Consider the following 8,175-nt stretch of genomic DNA (forward strand, 5'->3'; position numbering starts at 1 on the left):
TGGAAACTGTTCACATTAAAAGTCAGCAGCAGAAGAGTTCATCCTACTTCACTTTAAATGCATACAGTCTAGATGTCTATATACAAGCTATTTGTCTCTGGTTCAATTTATAGTCAGTGGAGCAAATTATGCATTTGTAGGGTCCATCTTGTCCTAAAGTAGGTATCCAAGGTGTAAGCTAAATCACAACCTAAAAGCAACTCTTTCTTTCCATTAACTGTAAAGAGAATTGAGAGGACTAGCTCAGCTACAGATCTCTTCATTGACGATGTCTATGTTTAGTTAGATGAATTCTCCCTAGACGAGTATCTTCTGTCCTTGCTTGAGCCTTGCTAGAGCCCCTGAAAACGGGAGAGAGAAAACAATGCTTTTAGCAACTCTCTCTCTCTTAGGGAAGGAGTCATTAAAGTTCTCAACACAAAGCTCCCGAGAGTCTTCTTTCTTCTCCCCGGCCCTTTCTCTCACCATTGTGAAGAAGTGACATTTGCAAGATTTTATACATCTACTAATTGGTGAGTTAAGGAAATAATCATGCCGCCTTCGTTCATGTATGTATTTTGCAGTCACCAGACTTGTGAGTGTCCTTGAAGAAAGTTCTTCACTGATGTGAGGTGCCACCATGCTTTTCCAGCCAGGAACCTGTTAAATATTTATGTTCCTAACAAGACGATCAGCTTGAAAGAGAGCAACGGAGCTCTGGCTAGTGAAAGAGATTTCAGCAACTGCAAGGCCAAGGCTGTCACCTCTTCTTTCACACTTGTTCACTGGAGGAAGGATGAGAAGGGAAAGCAGAAAGCGCAGGGAAAAGATGGTAGAGGGCATCGTTCTAGGGGGCGCTGTACTTATTCCCTGTATACGATTAGGCAGCCAGGCTGGTGTCAAGAGTTGCCTGTCCACACCCAGCCCTGTTATCTCGTCCCTGAGAACACAGTGTGTCCTCGTTTGTGTCAGTGTAGCTGTTTGATGGTTCTCAGCCAATAAATGCACGCAGGTGAAAAGTAGCCTCAAAAAAGCTTTAGAAAAGGAGAAACATTTGCTCCAGCTCAGGGCCAGGGATCTAGTCTCCCGGCTAAGTGAACTATATTGAAAGAGCAATACACTGTGGCCAAGGATAGGAAAACATGGCTAAGGCTTTCCGGCCACGTGGAGTGATGAATACCTTCTATAGTGGAACTGCAGCTGGATGGTGTGACCATTCTTCTCTTGAACTTTAATTTTATACACACTTCAGTTTTGGAATTATTCTGCATGTTAGTTTTGCCAAGCGTCATTTGCACATTATTTTTGCATTTAAAAGAAAACACTTGTTTGCTTTTGGCACAGCTAACTGTGGGCTTGTTTAGCTTGCTTTATCACGTATTTTGCCAGTTTAATAAAATTCAGTGTTTGTCAAACAATTTATTGCTGTAAATGCAATTGCAATGAAACAGAAAGCCTGAAGACATTACTGAAATATTACAAACCACCAAGCAATATGTACAAGCCTCACAAATGGTGTTCCATGATCTCAAAATTGCAGGCAGAGAAAGCTCCAATTAAGTCAGTACTTAATTCAGCAGAAAAATCAATGTTTTATGCACTACCAGACTTAGAATTTATCCGCGATAACATCTGCCCTGCAGATCAGCATCTTCTTCAGTGCAGTATTGCAACAGTAGGAGCACTTCCAGTCTGCAGAACAGCACATGAGTTAGCAGGTGACTTCTTGAAAGGATAACTATGTGTGGCATGAATGTGAACACATACATACTCGGAGTGCCATATGGGCTGTATTTATTTGGTGTATATATGCAGAGGAGAAAGAACTGTATGTGTTACATTTCATATAATAAAACAGGTGTTGCTGCTTTTTGTAAAACACTTTTTGTCCTTCTCATGCTTTTCTGTGAAGGCAGAAAAAGTAAGCAGGAGAAAAATGTGAAGAATTTCAATAACAAAAGGTGCTATAAAAATGCTATTGACCATAAAGTGATCCTGAGAAATTTGTAATTATTATACACTAAAGTTCCAGTGTGATTTTCCTAATTTCCCTAGTTTCTTGCACTAGGAACTGCATTGCCTTTGGGAGCCCTTTCCAGATTTTCAGATCAGCTAATGAGTTCATCAGTATCCAGATATTATTCTAATAATAAAAAAAATTACCTCCAGTTTCACATTCCAGTTGCAAAAAGGTAAAGCAGGTCATCAACATACTTATAGTATTTATAATATTGGCATTGAAGTGACTCTGGAAACCATGCCTTCTTGCCTCCAGCCTGCTCAGTGAATAATCCACCACCATTCTGCAACCATTACAGGCTGTAATCGTACGCACTGGGTGGACGCACTTTGTGTATACTTGGCTTCTTAAGTCCTGGCAGGAGAGCTAGATGGAATTCCTCAAAATAGCAGGAGGCACCTGCACCATATTGGGAGTGTTATTAGTGGGAGAGAATAAAGATCTCAGCTTGTCCAAGGGTCTGTGTGTCTTATCTGCACCAAACACAGTTGTTGTGTATCTTGCCAATGCCTCCCAGGCTGGTGCTCATAAGTTTGCTCTGTGGTCCTCAGGGCTCTTACAGAGTGTCTTAAGGTTCACTTATTTGCTGGTTCCTTTGGTGAAAGGGCAAATAATGAGTATGTTTGTACCACCTGTGGCCTTAGCGCAGTTTGTAAGCCCCATTCTCTGAAAGCCAGACTCCAGGATTTATCGCTAAGAGTTTAACAGCTCTTAAAATAGCATCACAAATATGTACTAATATGAGCAAGTGTTTTTCAAGAACAAATGCTAGTCTTGAGTGGCTTTCACGTCTTGATATTCTGCTTCAATAGCAGAGTGATGGGTAGACTTTTTAGGTTGACTAAGGGATAGGAGATCATTTGGGGCAATGTGTTTTCCAAATCTGCTGTATTTTGTCACTGTGCTCCAGATCTTCTGGCCTTGAACATCCTGGAAAATTCGTCAAAGACATTCAGCTTCTCTCTGACCATCTGCCTGCCTCACAAACATTTGGTCCACATTCTAAGAAGTTCTTCTGATGGATCTGTGGTTGTTGCTTTATACCACATGACTATTTTTTGTACTTTGATGTACAGCACTTCTGCTAATATTTTCTTTAAGATGATACAGTCATTTCACATCTATTGTAACAGGAACCTCGTCATGGCATTTTACCCAAAGTGAAGAATGCCTTTTTCTGGTCCCAGAAAGATTCTTTTGCCTGCTGGCCTACTCTTCCAAGGCTTGAAACTACCATTGCGCATGCCTTTCTGTTCTACCCTTCTGCCCTCTGCCATTGCACATCTATTAATCTTTAGCAAGGGCTCCTCTGTAAGGCAGACCTGCCTTTTCTTAGCGTAGATCTTAAGTACATTTTTTCTATTCTCCCACCTTTGTGACTGTCATTCTGCCCTTTGTTCTTTCTGATGATCTCCTAAATATCATGATTTCTGCATAAGCTGTGACTGTTGACTATCTCCACCATAATTCTTCTCTTCTTCCTGATCCAACATGTCCTTTGTCTTCATCTTTTGCTTATCCTTTCCATTCTCACATGAAGCAAATATGCAATAATTCTCCTTTCTCTTCTGTTTTGTGCTCCTGGTCATATGATGGGTTACTGTTACCACTCACAGACCAGTTTTTCAGGTCTTCTCTGCAAATCTAGTTTCTCCTCTCCTTTTTTTTGCATTACATCCCTCTCTCGACTTCACTGTGGACTCCATTTCCAGATTTCTGGATCTTCTCTTCCCTGGGGTCTATCAAGATGACCTGATATGGCTTAAATAATTGCTGTTGAATGCTTAAGGATAACATTCAACCCGCAGCTGTGGTGTCCGGATAATCTTCATTATCTCTGCAATTTTCCAGATCTCCTCCACTTCTTTGAGCAGCTACTGTCTTCTCTTCTCTGTCTTACTTTTACCAGCAAAAAAATCACCATAACAACCACAAAAACCAGACCCGCCCTCCCAAACCTTTCCCTCAGGAATTGCATATGGTCATTTTTTAAATTTCTGTTTCACTCATCTCCAGGTCTTAAATCTTAATGTCTCCAGATGATTATGTGTGGCTGTGCATCCAGACTTACCAGGGAACCCATACACTCCTAAAACCACATGAAATAACCACCTGCCTTTTGTCTAACTACAACTTTTCTCAAAAGGACCAAAGTATAAGGGCAGTTATAATCTCAAGCTGCACTCCAGACCTGCCTCAAACACAGTTTTGACATCAGCAGTCCTTCCTTGCAAAACAGCTTCTTGTCTTCCAGCTTCTGAAAGTAAGCCGCAGATGGAAACTTTGACCAGAAAGGAACATCGCTTGTGTGCTGCAATTGCTTATTGTGGAAACCCAAAGGAACTGTGCGTATGTCTTTAGCCTAGTTCCACAGGCAAGAGGAAAAAACATGGTGAATATACATATTTTAGCAACCCCTCTCAAGCATAAGAAACCATACTGTGTTGTGATTTACACTCATAACATCTCTTGAAGAACTGGCATCATAGAAACAGAAGTAAGATCTGATGGCTAGATCACGCCTAACTATAATAGCAACCATGTGGAGGTTAGGAGAGAAAAATCTCCAGGATACTCCTACAATGGAGTTGCCTCTAGTGAATTAATTGCAGGATTTGAACTCAAACCTGGCTGCCAGTGTGTGAGAGCTTTCTGGTGAAAGACCCCTTGTAGTGAGAATTAAAAGGGTTATTAAAACTTCATGTACTTCTCTGGTAATACAAAAAAGCTCATGCTTGTGGGCTATGCTATTGGGACTGTCATATTTCGTATCCTGAAATTCCTGGTGAAAGAACTGCATCTACTGTGGGTGAGGTCGCGGAGGCTGTGCTCTGACATGGTCCTCACTGGCTATGCCTGTATAAGTAAATCCATGTGGGCAGGACCATTGTTTTGTACTGATGCAAACTGGCATTGAAGGGTCCGCATCTCTGCTGTTAAACTCTCTTGTCCTCCAAAACATCGTGGCCGCATCCATACCGCAATGGTCTCTGGGCTATGCCTCTTCCTGAATTGCACCCAGGAATTACTTGGGAGATTGCTAGCTGGCCTTGGACACAGCCATCCCAGGGACTGTTTTGACAGTTTAATAGTAGAGACAGTTGATTTCCTGCTTCTGGGAACACTCTTTGATTTACTAATCTAGATGTAGCCATTGGATACCATTTAGAAGAGTGAATGAGACCACCAGCATGTGTAAATTGAGAGATATGGCAGAGATCAAAGGAATGACAGCCAGTTACTGAGCTCAGATACTGACCAATGAGTGGCAGCAGATTTGTGACATCCTTGCTTTTAGATGATAATACGGTTTGTCACTGTATTTTTTGGTTTTTTTTTTGTAGTCTTAATACTTTTTCTGTCTATACAAGCATGTTATAAATCCAAGGCAAAATTTTTCACTTTCAGTAAATTTTTTTTTAGTCTGTGACTGACCCTACAAATATTATTTCCAGGGTATGTTCATGCTTAATGGGTAGAAAAGTAGAAAAACATGTCCTTCAATGTTTAGGGGAATGAATTGCCTATGCTTGCACTCTCAGTTCTCCTAGACGCATCAAGGAGAGCTTTGATTGAAAAAGACAAACAGAATCTGGACCAGTACACGTGTAACAAATTATTGAGTCATCAGCACTTCGCTTTGCAAATAGATGGCTGCTAAAAATACTAGTTGTTACTGTCTTCCCCTCAATTCCACAGTAGTTCTACAATGAGTACCAGAGATGTATTCATACAGCAACTGAAAGTTTCAGCCACAACATTCTTCTCAAAGGTATCACTGCTAGAAACCCCAGAGTCATTAAGTGGAAAGGAACAAGAACTTATTCCACTACATGAACCACAAACTATTTCTGAACTAAAAATGTGCAAAAGTTGTCAAAAAAGTAGCTACTGTGAACCACACCATACATAAAGTGTTGTAACAGGATCACTTCTTGCCTGAGTAGTTCAGGCTGTTGCTCAAAAAATCTTCTACTTCTGAAAATCAGAATGAAAGAAAAAGTCTCTACTGATGAAGGGAATGTATCTTTAGCTTGAGTATCATCTTTCATTTTACTCAGTATTTATTTTGGTTTACATTTACTGACAGTTTAGATGAAATATTTTATAATCTGATGACAAACTAGTAAGTATGACCTCATTAAATAGTTGATGTTCACCAGTGTATTGAAGAGATCCACAGATAATGTGTAGGATTTATTTAGTCCTGAATTTACTCAACTTCATCCTACTAAAAAAATTTAATTTCTATTTCTATAAATGGCAAGAGGTTGCAATATACTGCGATATAGTTTTCCAGTAAGTCAGAAGCAAGAGGCAGTATGTTAATACTGCCCGAAGTGTTAATAAGTCATCTAGAGCTATACAGCGTGCTCTTGTTACCTCTTACACAATTTATATTCCATATTTTTGTTATGAAGAGACAACATGGTATATTACCAGTATATAGTTTCTTAGGTCAGCATATGGGTCATGCTTTGTTCTGCTGTGATCCTGATGCATCAAGCACCATTCACGTACTAATAAAATGATGGAATGGTATATTTAGGCATTTGCAGGGAGTTCACATGAAATGGCACAACCCGTATTAAAATGGGCAATTTTTAGACAGAATGTGTTTTACTATATTGATACTTCCTGCTAGCAAACAAGAAAATTAACATTTTCATAACTGTAAAAATCAAGGAATGTCTTAATTCCTTAGAAATTACAGCTTAGGATGCTAGAGATGGTATGAGAGCTGTTTGCAACTCTTAGTTGTAATTGTGTGGATTTACTGCTTGTATTTTTACACACAGTTAATGAGATGAGTTCTTACTAAACGTAAGAGAAACTTTTATAATGTAGGTCAAACTCAGTATGCATTGATATTCTACTAGTGCCTTTTTACTGTTCTCATTTTCCATCTTTGTTCAATAACACAAATGCCTTTTGTTTCTGTAGGAGAGGATCTGCCCAAAATCCTTTGGAGAATCAAAGAAGTGCTGACGTCCTATGGATGCCAAAAGAAGTTGTACCTAAATGTCTGTAATAATTCTAAGCAAAGACTTAGGATTTGTGCCATACTTACTTTTGTTTTACACTCCTCTCTTCAGGCCATCAAAAAGATTTGATTTTTTTCCTTCCCTGGTTGAGAGACATCAACTTTTATTTTCTGAAGATGAAAAAAATTGTGTTGAAATAATTTTATCAGGGAAAAAGGAACTCTTTTGTCCTGTTAGGAAGTTCTGTCTGAATTGCTTTGGTCACAGCTATGAGAAAATTTGGTTGAAGTTTGAAAACTGAGATGCCACTGTTAAATTGACTAGACAGCTATAACAGTTACACTTGACTGAAAAATCACTTCTGAAAATACTCACTGGACATCTGTCAGGAAGCACCTCCTCACTCATGATCTCACATAGGAAATGGGAAAGGCATATATTATTTATCTGCTGAGTTTGATAAAGCTGAGACTGAAAAAGCAATTATGTAAAGACTACAAATGCCTTATTGCTACATTCAGCATAAATTTCTCCCCCACACTGTTGCCTTATCCTGAGGGAGAGGGTGGAAAACCCTGCAGGAGCTAAACACAGTTAGATGCTGGACTACACTGTGAACATTTTACAAGGTTAGTATGCTCGAGAAGCAGTGTGGTTACAATATCAGCTCAGCATCATTGTTCTTCCCATGTACTCTGCGAGAGCAATGTGTGCAGAGCACTGGGAACACGCAGATACCACAAAACCAACGCTGCAGTGGAGGGGGGAGTGGTAATGCCTTGTTTTCATTTTCAGTGGCACCATGTTTACAATGCCCTATTTCACTTGCAGGGAACAGGTTTACTCGATATTTTCCTTTTTGTAAAATTTTTTTCATAGAATCATAGAACATTTTAGGTTGGGAAAGACCTTCAATATCATCAAGTCCAACCATTAACCTTGAACTTCCAAGTCCACCACTAAACCATGCCCCTGAGCACCACATCTGCACGTCTTTTAAACACGTCCAGGGATGGTGACTCAACCATTTCCCTGGGCAGCCTGTGCCAATGCTTGACCACTCTTTCAGTAAAGAAATTTTTCCTAATATCCAATCTAAACCTCCCCTGACGCAACTGGAGACCATTTCCTCTTGTCCTATCGCTTGTTACTTGGGAGAAGATACTGACACCTACCTTGCTACAACCTTCT

The sequence above is a fragment of the Opisthocomus hoazin genome, chromosome 3, assembly GCF_030867145.1.
Source record: "Opisthocomus hoazin isolate bOpiHoa1 chromosome 3, bOpiHoa1.hap1, whole genome shotgun sequence".
NCBI classification, from domain to species: domain Eukaryota; kingdom Metazoa; phylum Chordata; class Aves; order Opisthocomiformes; family Opisthocomidae; genus Opisthocomus; species Opisthocomus hoazin.